Consider the following 14,829-nt stretch of genomic DNA (forward strand, 5'->3'; position numbering starts at 1 on the left):
ATGGTCTGGGATCCCCATTCTCACCCACAAACTGGATAGAAATTCATCAGAACATCCCCCGAAGAATTAATAAAAGTACAAAAAGGAAGAAAGGAAATGGGGAAGGAAGTCTTGTGACTTGGTCACGGTTAACAGTAGATAGTACTGGCTCTACGTGGTGCCATACACACATTCTCTGTGTTAGTTAGCAGCTGTGGTCGTGTGTCTGAAGGTCTTCCCATCACAGGGCAGAGGTGTTTAGATGGACTAAATGAGGAAGTCAGGTAAGCAGAAGGTTCCTCTCTGCTTCCTAGCCTCAGGAGCAATGTGACCAGGCCCCTCCCATTCCCATGCCCTCCCACCACAGCGGACTGCTCCCTTCTTAAACCGCGAGCCAAAACAAAAGTAAGAAATATAGCTGCAGGTCAGCGTACTCCCAAATGTCATCAGAAAGGCCAACATCCACTCACACACTGCTCTCTTCAGCAGTCTGCCCAGTCCTGCAGCTTGGTGTGTACACTTAGCACTTCCTCGTGTGTGGAGCTTGGTTTGTTCGTTTGTGGGTTTGTTTTCTTGTGCTGCTCTTTCTTATTCCCATCCATCTTCCCCAAGAAGTAGGATCTACAACAGGTGAGTTGGTGTTTGCCGTTGCTAAGCTGATGGCACTGATCATTAAATCCCATTTGCTTTTACATGGAGCTGAAGAGCCAACATGCCCTACTGTCCTTGTCACAGATGGTGACAGGCTTTTCTTCAATGCTGAAAGCTGTGACAATGATGTTTATTCTTCTCAGAATATTTTTATTTCACTATGGTAGTGTGGGAGGCTAAGTTCACAAGTAACCATCCTAGTTACCCAGCGTCCACAAGGGAAAAGCAGTAGCCTCTTTAGTGAGGAGGCTGAAGGGGAAAACTCTGGTCTAAGGAAAATGGAGACAGGAAAGGATGGTGGGGTGATAGGTGTTGAATCCCTTCCTTGTGGCATAGTTTCCAGTCTTCCAATACAATCCAAGCAGTCGGTACCCAGGGTATGTGCATTCATGTTGAAAAATTAGAATTTTCTAACCTTTCACTTAAAGAATTATTCTAAAGGCTTACATCAGGCTGAAAATGATCTGGACTAACCCCTTAAATGCCTAAGTCCTAGTTTGTGATCTGCTGAGCCACAACTTACGAATATCAACCTCCCCTATCACATAAGATCAACTGGTTCACTTATGAGTTCCATGTACAAAACAAAACTTTCCAGAAGTGTGACATTGTAGCATAACGCTTCCACAGCCACCCAAGGTGGGCAGCAGTATTGCAGTATAGACACAGTGACTGACTGCCACACGGGCACAAGCATTGTGAACATCTGTCCAGAGGAAACCCTGATTTCTAAGAAATACAGATTTTGTTCCACAGTGCTCCTTAAGGATTTTCCTGTCCAACCCAGTTCTGAAAAAAGCAGATTGTCAGTAAGTGAACCTTCTGTCAAGTGTCTTTTACTTGGTCCAAACATCAACATTTCTTCATGATCCTCAATTATTTGTGCAAAATGTATATTCTACCTTGCTTATTTGATGCTGAAATGGTCTCTGGGATTGTTTCCATATCTTACAGATACTAAATAATCCTTTTCAGAAACAGTAAACATCTCTGGGTCTGTTTTAATAAGAAATTAGGGTGAAAATTCTTAACCGTGGTAAACAATGTGCACAGTACTCTAGTGTTTCAAGTTCTGGTAATTTCCTTCTACAGAGATGCTCAGACCATCTGCCTCAGTGACCGTTGCACCCTAAGAACCCACTGGGGTCCTAGGACGGAGGCATTCCAATGGATAATGAATGAATGAGCAACTGAGACAAGTTAAGTGCTTTCCCAAGAAAGTGTTAACCCTGATATTGAGGAAATAGTATCAATCTTTGTTCAGTGTGAATAGTTGCTAAATACTTATAATCACTAATTCTAGACAACAGAAAATAAACAGTTTTAAACACTTTAATGCATGTGGTTAGGCAAAGCATATGGCTTGATAGTGAAACTTTGTTTTAGATTGAGATAAAGAATAATATGAACTCCGTTCTGAAGGAAAGAATAAGAGGTTCACTTACTCGGGTATTTTCCCCTTCCTTGGACCTGCCCAACTCTTGGCAAGTCATACTCTAAATCTCTCCAAATACATCCTCATTTTGAAGCCACGATAAAATATATCTAGTTACAGTGTTCCTGCCTGAGGTTAGTTCTTGACTGAAATCCTAGTTGAGTGAAGTTTAGAAAGAGACAATTACACATGAGCTTTAGTAGATGCTGGAGTCTGAGGATAAATCAGAGTCCTTTCTTCATAACCAGTGATTGCTTCTCTTGGCCATGGTATTTTTTGAGTGGTTTTCCATTGGCTGTAATCAAGATCCAAACCCAGCATCACTTTGGGAAATTACACAGGATAGTCTCCTCAGAGGACATATGTGTTAATTACACTGCATATTTGTTTTTAGAAAGTGAAAATAGCAAGTTAAAATTATTGATGCTTCTGGAAAATGTCAATAACAAAAAAAGCTCTCATCTTGTGCTGAGCTTTCAAGCATGAGGAAAGCTTCCTGAGTGTCACCTGGTGACCTGAGAGGTAACTAGTGACTTGGGATTTGTTTTTCAGGGGTTGACAGATAGGCCTGTGACGTTGCAGTAAGGCGCTTTATCTGCAGCAGTATCACACAGCAGATCTCATTCACCATGGAACGCGGGACTGTAGTTTGGCAATGTTTGCACTGTACCTGTTCTAATGTTTCCTGACACGTTTATTTTAAAGATGTGATCATTGGTCACTATGAAGGGAAAATAGATTGCATAAAATTCACCTTAAGTGAGCATACACATCTGTTAAAATAACTGCTATTCAATATACAAAATTTCCCAGCCATCCAGAGCATTACATGATACTCCCATTGCGCACAGAGCAGGGCCACCACAGTATTCTCTGCAGCAGCCTGGAGTCACGTCTCCTTTGCACCAGGGTGCGATGTACCTGTGGACATCCATCCAGTGCTCTGCATTACAGAGTCCAACCACTAGCAAAAGAAAGCCATGCACTCAAACCTCGCTCACTACTTTTACCGTCTGACTTACTCTTAAGAGGATAATAGTTTACTATTTCCTTCAAGGTTTCTTTCATTGCCCACAACGTAACAAAACTTGCCGACAGAATGTGACCTCTATTTTATAATTGGCTTTTACTAAACTATTTTAGCCTAAAATTCATCCTTCGTAAAATTTTAATCATACCTGAGACTTCCTCCCTCCCCTTACATAATCTCCCCAGGATCTTGCTTCTGGAGAGCATTTGGCCATCCCCAGCTGTTAGATAACACAGAAACATCTCAAGGCCCTTCTCGAGCAGGACAGAGACACTTAGCTTACCGTGCAGATACCTGTGCTTGGTCAGGCCTGGCAGTTTTCTCTTCTGATCCCTGCCAAAATCCAGTAGTGGAGCCTGAGCACCCAACAGCGTTTTCTTTTCTTTTTGGGCACCCTCTCGCTATTTGGTTTGTGGGTCTCAAAGTCACGGAGAGTATGTAACCAGGGACCAGGGATGGTTCTGCAAAAGGGGTGCAGCACGGAGCCCAGCACTGAGTGGGCCCGAACACTAAATATAACCTTCTTTCCTTGCCGGGCAGTGTCCTTCATGCTCTGAAGACAGGCGACCTTGCCAAAACGCTCACCCCACAGCTTTGCCGGTCTCCACTGAAGAAAGCGACTAGCAGAACTGGGCTATAAGATTAAGTGACCCTAAGGCCAAAAACCTTCTGCCCTCAGCAGACAAGTAGAGGCAGGTATCGGCTCTCGGAGTGTATTTGCGTGTGTGCGCGAGGGTGTTTGTGTACTTGAATGCCTGTGCCCAACAGCTGCTCTCCAGATTAAAAGACACCACTCGTTGGCAGACATCTCTGAAATCTCCTCCTGGGTCATTTCAAACTCATGCGCATATCCTAGATGAAGAGAGAACTGCTGGGCACAGCCTAGGACCCCTTCTGTGCCACGTTGCTGCCTCAAGTCCACTGTGAGTCAAACAGCAGTACCACCACATTAGGAGCAGATGCCCAGATAGATATTAGGTGGCCCCTGATTTTGTACCCTGCAGCTGTGAAGTGATGTAGGCTTTCCTTGAGATTTAACAAAGCTGTGACCCTTATTTGACAGCCATAACCCAAGGCACTGTGTGCAGACATTCACCATTATTAACGCAGTGTTGCTCTTTAATTTGAATGCCTGCCCACTCCATTTAGTGTTACAGAAGACAAGGGAACAGACTGCTAAGAAAGCTCTAAATGTATACCCGAGCGTATAATACACTTTTATTGTCATTATATGTTATTCAGGTGTTCGCAGAATTTCATATTTCAGAGTACTGAAATTAAAAGGCTCAACGTAACTTTCCCTAGTTGGTATCACTTGTTCTGGTGGGGTATGAGTGGGATGGAGAGCTTGTTCATTTCCACAGATACACATTGCAGCACTAATTAGATAACAGGTCCACCTCACATGCCTGCCAGCTGCCTGAAGTGCAGTCTGTGCGGGACCTTATTTAATCCTCATGGCGTTCTCTTAAATGGGCCTCATTCCTAGTGCTCAGCTGAGGAAGTCAAAGGCGACAGTCATTAAGTAACTGCCCGGGATGACAGAGACTACATTGGGAATTCAAAATGGGATGTGAGTCCCTCTAAAGAAACCATGTTCTTTGTCTTTGTGTGTGTGTGTGTGTGTGTGTGTGTGTGTGTGTGTGTGTGTGTGTGTGTGTAGGTCACAGGACAAAGTGTGAGAATCCATTTCTCGTATCATGCAGGTTTGAAGGATCAGATTCAGCCCCTTTACCCTCCAGCCATCTCAGGAGCCCTATGCCCTTTATTTTTAATTAATGACACTGAAATGAGTTCAGACTTAGAGAAAGTGCATGTAACATACATAATCTATACTAATTCTCTTCTTTTGATACTTCATATTTGTGTCTTCCCTCCCCCACCTGTGTGTTTTGCACGCGTATATTGTTTCCTGGATTGGTTCATATGCTTCAGTATGGTTGTCCTCTATAATCACAGCATAACCATCAAAATCAGTAACGGAACAGAGATTGGGTTCTCATCCATTAACCCCATTCAAGTCTTCACAAAAGCCTTAATGATATCCTTAATGATAGCCTTAATGATAGCCTTAATGATATCTTTTGGTCTCTTATCATGTCTAGTTCAAATTGAATTATGCTATGATTGTAAAATACCATGAATTTCAACAATTAACAAAAAATATAAAATGGCTTAATCATTTTTATGTGAATCGTATAAGTTGTAAAATTTTGATATATTAGAGTGCATTTTTTTTTGTCCAAAACCCAAATGCAATCTAAGTGTTCTCTAGGCATCTAGGTTAAGTACAATGTCATAGATACTTACAATGCAGAATCACTGTGGCTTAAGAAAGGAGACTGCAGTATAGGCAGGCTGCAATTCAGATGAGCCATGGAGACCTTTTCTTCACTGAAACAGTTTAGGTTCAGTGGACAAACCGTTAGGATCGTACATCGGTGAGTTGCTTAGGCTTATCAGATTGACAGAAACAAAGTAAAATGGTGTGACCAGAGACTTGGGAGAGGAGCAATGACAAGTGTTGTTTCACTGAATCTCATTCCAAATGATCAGAAAGTCGTGGAAAGTCACTGTAGCAATGGTTGCAGACAGGTGTGACCATCCATAATGCCACTCACTCCTGCACACAGATAGGGTCCTGTGGAAAGAGCTGAAGAAGGGTGTCTTTTTATTTAAAATTGCAATAGTGCTATGGACTCAAGAACTGGAAGTCGTCTGTGACGGCCACCATTGATTTACTTGCTTTGCATTCCCCCCCTGTGCAGTATCAGCTGAGCCTCTGGCCAAACACCAATAGTTGTCACTTTTTGTATACCTTCTAAAATGTGATGACTCTAAATCCTCATCTCGGGTTTAAGCGTGGAATTGGTATGTGTCCATTAATTCGAGTTTGAAACTTGAGACCAAGGACAAGTGCTCCAGCCCTTCCTGTAGCCTCCACATCATGGTAGTTGCTGAAAATGGGCATGTGCACAGGATGGGATTGCAGGAATGCACTGGGCTAATTCCTGGGCATCTGAAGGGATCGGGCATTCTCACACAGGCATAGCAGAAGAGGTTCTGAAGACATACGTCCACCTGCTCAGTGACCAGTCAGCCAGGTAGGCAAGAATCAAAGAAAAGGTGTTTACAGTCTTCAAGCGATGTCGTCATTAATTCTCTGCTCTTGCCTTCTTTTCTGGGGTAGGTTTGCACTGAAAATGACGACATCTTAGTTCTATTTTAGCATTATAATTTTCAAGTCTGTGAGTCAGTGATTTAAACGAGTCATTAAAGAGCCCTGTGCTTCTTACTAGACTTAAACAAGTAAGCACCACTACGAAGGTCCAGAGCTACTTCTCGTCCACCGAGCTTTAAACGACTTTGTTATCCATCCTTTTTCTTTCTGCGAGTTCTGAAATTCGGGGGTTTTGTCCTGGAGACAATTCCCATACGCCCTGATGCCTGATTTCTCTTAATTCATATCCTGCATCTCATCTTTCCCTTTGTCCACTCTGCACTGCAGGGTAGTTACGTGCCCGTCCTTGTTCTCCCAAAACCTGATATACACTCCCTCAGTCCCACCTAGTGCAATTGCCAGCATACTCATCTTTACCAGACTAGAAGGGGGTGAGCTCCTGGAGTGATTGCTCCTTCCCGGCCCCCAGCAGTCCCTGCCAAGGAGAGACTGATGGAGCATCACATCACACACAGGCAAACAAATGGCGTAACAACTTCAGAGCTAGAGAGCCTTGAGTCACTCTCAGGGCCGGGCAGGTGGCACGGGGTGTAGCACTTGTCCCCTGTGTGCAAGGGCCTGGTTTCTATCCCTAGCACTCATAAAAGGTGGCAGTTAAGCAGCATCTCAGTGACCTAAATAAAAAGTAAGAAATAAGGAAACTATGCAGTGTTAAACTTTTTTCTAGCAGTTTATTACCAGCGAACAACAGTGTGTTAGGGTAAGAGAGCCTCTGTCCTTTGGAATATACCTGAGGCAGCTTTTCAGAATGATGACTAGTTTAGGCTTCATGTCTTTCTGAAGTGGAAAATGATAATAACAGGTTAAGTTCTTGTTTTTTGATGAGCAAGATGTGTCCTTGACCTCTGAAAATTGTTGTTACAAATAATCTGCATACTCAGGTTTCCAAGGGCAATGTCTCCGTGTCCTTCTGGAACGCCAAGACACCAGGTGGTAGCAGCTTCAGCTCTGAGGCATTCCTCAAGTGACCTATTTCAGTCTCATTATGCAATGCTCTTCTCTTCGCATAGCCACCATTGCCCCGTAGCCTTGTACATTTGTGCCACTACATAGCTCTTTCCCATCTGCGTTCACACGCCCCTCCAGTGGGTCCTGGTTCGCTGAAAATTAGGGCAAAGAAAAGGAAGAGACAATGGGAGCAGCTCTTCAAAGTGAACCAGCATGTGAATACAAAAGTGCGTGAATTCAGACTCTCTTCCCTCCTCATCCGTCTTAAAATGACAGCTTTGGCTAGTCTTATTTAACTCTAACTCTCACAGATGATAGAGAAGCTGAGCCAGCTGAAACTTTTTACTTTTCAGAGCAAACCTTGCTTAACTCCTGTTGATTCTAATGACCAGAAACAGGTCTGCATGTCAATAAGCATCGGTTTAATTCACTTGACGGAGACTTACTGGCTCCCCATAACACAGTATCAGGAATAATTGTGCTGGGTGTTGACACTCCAAAGACAAAAGAAGATGTTGTCTTGTCCACCGTGAACTTGGTCCAGTGAGAGAGGCAATCGTGCAAATTCCAGGTCTTAATGCGTACCTTTCTGTGGGGGCTGAATAATGCTAGTTGAACCTCATAGAATGGGGTGTAAGTATTTGAGCTGAACACCCTGGGAAGAGGACCAGGTTTCTACCCGAGCAGTAGGCAGAGGACACAGTAGAAAACAGACACCCTGGCAGGAGCCATGCTTCAGCAATAGCAAGCTGGTCCTTTGCCACCTTTGCCACAGTAGAAAACAGACACCCTGGCAGGAGCCATGCTTCAGCAATAGCAAGCTGGTCCTTTGCCACCGTGACCAGCTTTGGACCGGTAAAGTCCAGTCTCTGCCTGCGTCAGTTGATTAAGAGTCTTTTATGTGCATGAAACCTCCTGTGCTGCGCACACAGTGAAAAGTCACCAGAGGAATTTTCACAGGAAGTTAGTCAAGGAGCTAAAAGAAGGAAACACATAAGATTAAACCCCCATGAACCTTTTTCTAGAACTCTGAATGTTTCCCCTGAAAAGGAACTTGGATTCCATATCATTCTGGTCTTCTGTTTTACTCAGGAAAATTGTATAACCATCTTCAGTACCACTGGGTGTCCTGTGTTTGGTGGAAGGCCTTAAGCAGAGACTTCCAGAAGAACCTCTTCACAGCAAATCCCTGATTAGCAATGTATAGTGACTGAAGGATGCTGATGTCTTAGAGGCCAAAGCCTGTGGAGACACGGAGTGGGTAAGGCTGGCGCAAGCAGGGAGACATGACATTCATTCTAAGTAGGGTGTTTAAACACCACAAGGAGACTCTGGGCTGGGGATGGCAAGAGCTGACACCAGGTCATATGTACTGTGGCCTAATGGAGAGCTTACTGACTCACATACACTGCAGCAACCAAGGGGAAGCCAGTGGTAAGGACTGGCCATGGTGTGGCCAGTCCGTGACTGAAGGAGAGGTGCTCGTCACCAGCACAAGTCCTCGTGGCCCCCTCCAGAGCCCTCCAGTGAGCACCCAAATGAGTGTGGACCTGGTGGCTGGGACCCTGGTAACTCGCCAGGCTCGGTGGACCCAGACCAGACCGAATACCGTCTGGCATCTTCCATTCTGGCCACAGGGCAGGACTGAGAGGCTGGCACCAGGGTGACACAGCTTACAGGCAACTTCACAAGGTGGTAGCCCAAGGCAGAGTGAGATGACAGCAACAAGGGTGTTCCTACAGTGGCCTCACAAGACTCAGCAATCCACTGTACCCTCTATTCTTGCTGGACTTTAAGTTCTTTATAATTTTTCTCAAGTCCAGGAACACCAGGCCACACACGTAATGGCAGGTTTGCTTTCAACCACAAATGTCTTTAAATAAGAAAGAACTGCCCGGTCCCCATTCTAACTATATTGTGTGCCAAGCTTGGTCTTTTAAAGCAGTCCTTTCAAATGCTCTAATTGTAGCCATACGTTAGGTCTCCATTCTCTCAGCCTTGAGTCAATCAGGGTGGTCCTAGTTAAAATGAAGCTATGAACAAACTCTCATAGAAATGCAAGATTTACAGTGGTATAATAATATTTGTGGTAGTCAAAATACAATAAAAAAGATGCTCTTTTGTCTCCCAAATTTATTATTTGCAATTATATTCATTCATCTGTTCAGTGTTACTTATTGTGCTTAGACACTGTCCTGAATAGTAAAAATATGTTTTAAGGAGACCTTATTCATCCTCACCATTTTGGAAATTCGAGTCTGTAAGAGGAATGAAATAAGTACCTGGGCTGCATAGGGTAGCTCGGTGGGTAAAGTGCTTGCTTAACATGTAAGAAGCCTTGGGTAAACCCTGAATAACATATACCTGGGCGTGGTGGTATTCTCTAATCCCAGCATTCAGGAGGTTCAAAAGTTCAAGGTCATCCTCAGCTACACAGCAAGTTTGAGACCAGACTGGGCTACCAGACTCTGTCTCAAAAATAAAAAGTAACCAGTAGTCAGATAGTTACAATTAATGAAAGTGCCGTGATAAAGGAGAAAGGGACATGCCTGCTCCAGTTGCCTGGGACTTTTCTAAAGAAGGTACATCTATAAGACCGGTGCTATATAAAACGAAGGAGGATCCTTCCAGGCAGAACTTGTAAGGTCCTGAGGTAACTAAGGGTTTGGCTCACTGTTGGGGCCCAGGGAGGTTAATGTAGCTGGAACACATCAGCCACATGTTAGTTAGGACACAAATGAGAGAGGAACTGCGGAACAAATGGAAGCTGAGGCCTGGGATTCCTTCCTGTAGCTCCTGCTAGGAATAATGGCCTCACTGTCACACAGAGGAACAGCTCAGCCAACCAAGACCCAGCCCTGCTGGCCAGCCCCAGGACTGCAAGTGTTCTTAGCAGTTATTCAAAGGCAGATAGGGACTGAGTCTTCCCCACACTGGGGATTCCTATCTCACAGTCTTTTGCAATTGGTTAGTTCTAAAACAATTAACAGATAGGAAAGCAATCAAGGAGGGAAGGATGAAACATTTGAACAGAGGTTGTATAAAGGAGGAGGGAGAAATGTCTTACAAGATGGGAATATTCCTCAGGGATTTCTATAGGCACAGTCCTTGTAGAATGAAGAGGGGTGAGGAGGGAAAGAGAATTTTTAGAGTGATGTTCAGACTGTGATCCAGCTAAACCAACAGTGACTGCCTATGAACAGAAACTCCAAACCCCAGTAGTTGTTCTGTCCACAAGGCTGGATGTCTCAGCTGGTCTTCTGAAGAAGTAGACTCTCATGCCAGTGAAGGATTGGACTTGTTAGCGAGGCCAAGAGCAAGTAGGCAAAGAACCAAGTCTTCCTCCTCCCACATCCTTTACACAGGCAGCCACCAGAAAGGGTGGCCCAGATTGAAGGTGGGTCTTCCCACCTCAAATGATTTAATTAAGAAAAATCCTCACAGCTGTACCCAGCTGCTTGGGCTTTAGTTAATTCCAGAAGGTGTCAAGTTTACAGCCAAGAATAGCTATGGCAAGCAGCCCCTGACAGCATGGCACACAGTCCTGGTTCCTTATGTCATGCTTAGGTTCCAAATTAAAACAATAACCAGGTAAAAGTATACTAACACGCTAGCTATCCTGTGTATAGTCATGTACATATTATCTATTTAACCAGGTCTTAATTATACATAACAAGTTGTCCCTTGTACAACTGCAAATGCATTATAAATTTTGGAAGGCAGTGGTTTGGGGTTTTTTTATTTTTTTGAGTAAAATTTTTGTGGGGTTATCTTAAACCTGATATTCTATTAATTGATGTTAAATTACCTAATAAAGAAATGGAGGAAAGAAAACACAAGTATCTTTACAAACATACTTTAACAAAATGTATCAGAAATACTTGTGCCAATTATAATCATCATTTAGCCTCCGCTGCTATTTATAACTCCCTTCCTCTCCCACCTATTCTGTATTCCCTCCACCCTCAGCAAGTACCTCAGCAGGTCTTGGTTCTTCTTCTGGGGGAATGAGCCATGTCATTCCTGAAGGGTCTATACCCTTCTTTATCCTGCCTGGACTAGACTGTCTGCTTTCACACTGACTTTAATCTCAGGGCATGGTAGCACCAATGTCTCCTGCACCCCAGACATAATCTTTCTAATTTCCCTTGTGGAGAAACGATCCAATTTCCCCCTTCATAATCTGGATTAGTCACCCTTTCAACACTGTTATTCCTTAGCCTGTTGGCTCACGTGCATCCAAAGCTCAGAGTGGCCAGAGGGGAGTCTGAGCTTCCAGTTGAATGGGAGGTTTGTTGTGGTTCCTGGCAACATGCTCCCCTCTGGAACTAAAGCTTCTAGGCCAGCAGAACATTAGGTTGCAGGAACAGGAAGCAAACATTCCCCTGGGGTCACTAGGGGTGAGAGTGAGGGAAAGCATTTCCTTTCCTACCCTTTGATTCCTGGACCCATGGATCCTGGCTATGGAAATAACCATTTTCTACCTTTAGGAGGACCCTGCCCCAGTCCTCATGCTACTGCCACCTAATTGCCACTGTAACTGTGTCTTCAAAAGGCCATACCATCTTTCTAGTAGGCCAGCTGCTTCAGGATGGTGGAGACCATGGTAAAAGCAGTAGATTCCATGATCGTGGGCCCACTGTCACACTTCTCTGTGAAGTGAGTTCCTTGATCAGAAGCAATGCTGTGTTAGATACCTTGATGGTGGATAAGGCATTCTGATGGTTTTGGTGGGTTTGTAGATGCATTACATCCAGAAAAAGCAAATCCATGACCAAAATAAGTTCTCCAGTAAGAAAAGTGTCCTTTCCATGGAGGAAGTGGTTCAGTGTAAGTCACCCTGCCATCAAGTCACTGGCTGATCACCCCAGGGATAGTGCCATATCAGTGTCTCAGTGTTGGTCTATGGTATTGGCAAATCAGCAGTAGCTGTAACCAGGTCAGCCTTAATGAGTAGAATTCCATGTTGTCAAGCTCATACATAACCCTCCTCTCTGCCACCATGGCCACTTTAGTCATAGACCCATTGGGCAGTGACAGAGATGGCTGGGAAAAGAGGCTACTCTACAAAATGGGTCATCCTATCTACTTGATTACTGAACTCCTCCTCAGCTGGTCACCTTTGATGACTACATAAGACACAAATGTCTTCACATTCTTCACCTATTTGGAGAGATCTATGTATTTCTTCTCTTGAAGTCTTTCTCATCAATTTTCCAATCATGTTTTTTTCAAGCCCCTGACCATCCAGCCAATCCATTGGCGACAGCCCATGAATCATTGAACAATCACATATCTGGCTGTTTCTCCTTCTGAGCAAAACTTACAACCATCTGTACTGCCCAGAGTTCTACCACTATTAAGATTTCCCTTTGCTTGTGTCTTTCAGGGTTGTTCCAAAAAGTGGTTGTAATGCTGCAGCTGTCCACTTCTGCAGAACTGTCAGTAAGCCAGGCCCTAGTCTTCTCACATAACAGACCCATAGGACACATCCCATGAGACTATAGATGCCTACTTGGCAGCAGATGGACTAGAAAGAAGAGTAGAAACATTTAGGTAATTTCTTCGTGTAACTTCCATATGCTTTCAGGACCTGCTTGAACTCAATCATGCCCATACAACTTCCATTTAATACTGTATCAGTGCTGTGCACATCCTACTTTATGGTTTGGTAGGTCATATAACACCCAGCTCTCGATGGGCAGCTCAGATCCCATGGTAACTTGGTGGCCCATTGTCAAACATTCTGTTTTCTCTAAGGTTCAGTCTCAGGTCAGGAGCTATCCCTCAAAGAGAGAGTAATTGCCTGCAGAAGATGGTTGAGGCTGCAAAATCCCAAAGGCCTCCTCTGTAGAGGCCAAGCAAAGACTCCACACAGCATCACTGTCTGCCACAGACTCCTTGCTGACATCATCAGGGCTGTTGGATCATATGGTCCAAGTGATAACACAGCCTGCTCATCAGCCTGAACATGTTGGAGACGTTCCTGTTCCAGCCCACAGAGTTAGCTTTCCAAGTGAGTGGTATATGGGGTGGAGTTACCCCAAGTAAGAAATGGGCTGCTTCCAGAATCCAAAAAGGCCCACTAAGCATTGTGTTTCTCTCTTAGTGGTAGGCAAGGCCAGGGATAATAACTTATGTCCACCTTAGAAGGAATACCTCTGTAGGCCCCATACCATTTGACCTCTTAAGTTTATAAAGTAGTTCACACACACCATGGCTTTTAGTACTCTCTGAGACTCTAGATGAGGTGTCAGTATATGTAAATGTTACCAAATTGGAAATGCTATTCCAGTTATTTTTAAAAACTCTTCCATAAACTTCTGTTGTTCTAGAACCACTTCTGGCCCCAAAATCTGTATTATTCAATGTTCTCCAGAGGAACAGAACTTACAGAATACACACACACACACACACACACACACACACACACACACACACACACGAAGGGGATTTATATGAATGTCTTGCTAGCCCAACAATGGCTGCCTACCAACAGACTTTCCAAGAACCCAGTAGTTGTTGAGTTCATAGGCTGGATGTTTCAGCGGGTCTTCAGTATATGCCAGAATCCCCAAGAAGTAGGCTCTATGGTGCCAGTGAATGTAGAGAGAATTCTGGGGGTTTGGGTTCTTTAAGAAACACAGAAATATTATAAGAATATGCTTTCATTTCCTGCCAGGTGTGGGGACGTGGCAGTGCTTTGCACCATCTGACTATAATTTGCCTTATGCTCAAGCAGAGGCTTGATAGGGTTTCTTTGATTTTGTGACATTTTGGAATTCTGGGAACTTTTCAAGAGGATGTATGTATGTATGATTGTATGTATGTATGTATGTATGTATGTATGTATGTATGTATGTATGTATGTATGTGTATTGGAGCCCTGATGGAGGGTTGGTTGTGGTTAGTACTCATGCATCCTCAAAGAAGAAACGAGAATAAAGAAATTAGGTCTTTAGGATCTCCCTCCCTCCTCTCCTGTCCTTTCTCTCCTATCTAGTGATAGGAGGTAAAAGCAGGGGGATAAAGAGTGAGAAAGAGAAGAAGCCACAAAATAGCAAGCACCCGCTGCAAGTGAAGGAGTGGACTTCCAGGGAGAGCAAGAGCAAGAGGCAACGAAAGCTCCCTTTCTCCATGTCCTTCACACAAGCCGACACAGAAGACATGAAAAGGGGCTCCTCCCACTTCAGAAACCATTCCTCAGAAGTGTACCTAGGTGCTTAGTTTTAGTCAATTCCAGATGTAGTCAAGTTGACAGTCAAGAATGGCCATCACAGTAGGGGAGAGAATTGATTTTCTTGTCATAAAGGTTACACAGCAGCCTGGCTGTGATAGCACACGCCTTTACTCCCAGCACTTTTGAGGCAGAGTGAGTTTGGGGCCAACCTGGTCTACAGAACTGTAGGTCCAGGACAGCCAGGGATACACAGCGAAACCCTGTCTCGAAGAAAAGAAAAGAAAAGAAAAGAAAAGAAGAAAAGAAAGGAAAGGAACGGAAAGGAAAGGAAAAGAGAAGAAAAGAAAAGAAGAAAAGAGAGCAAG

The 14,829-nt window shown here is 44.1% G+C and overlaps 2 protein-coding genes across 25 annotated transcripts in view; one reads left to right on the plus strand and one right to left on the minus strand.

Moving 5' to 3' along the window:
* Positions 1-3,848, minus strand: part of Filip1l (filamin A interacting protein 1-like) — a 239,441-nt gene extending 235,593 nt beyond the window's left edge. For 2 of the 3 annotated variants that reach the window (XM_087576328.1, XM_087576330.1), the window contains exon 1: positions 3,379-3,848. The gene's annotated coding sequence lies outside the window, so the exon portion shown is untranslated. 3 annotated transcript variants of the gene reach the window in all.
* Positions 1-14,829, plus strand: part of Cmss1 (cms1 ribosomal small subunit homolog) — a 297,760-nt gene that overhangs the window by 238,499 nt on the left and 44,432 nt on the right. For 6 of the 22 annotated variants that reach the window (XM_087575883.1, XM_087575882.1, XM_087575887.1 and 3 more), the window contains one exon: positions 8,377-8,545. The exons of 4 other annotated variants lie outside the window; for them this stretch is intronic. The gene's annotated coding sequence lies outside the window, so the exon portion shown is untranslated. Of the gene's footprint in view, positions 1-417; positions 610-1,722; positions 1,830-2,459; positions 2,588-3,635; positions 3,792-5,645; positions 8,017-8,081; positions 8,546-14,829 lie in introns of those variants that run through there. 12 more of the 22 variants (XM_087575875.1, XM_087575879.1, XM_087575878.1 and 9 more) reach the window with 10 other exon arrangements.

The sequence above is a fragment of the Rattus norvegicus genome, chromosome 11, assembly GCF_021556685.1.
Source record: "Rattus norvegicus strain SHRSP/BbbUtx chromosome 11, alternate assembly SHRSP_T2T, whole genome shotgun sequence".
Classification (NCBI taxonomy): domain Eukaryota; kingdom Metazoa; phylum Chordata; class Mammalia; order Rodentia; family Muridae; genus Rattus; species Rattus norvegicus.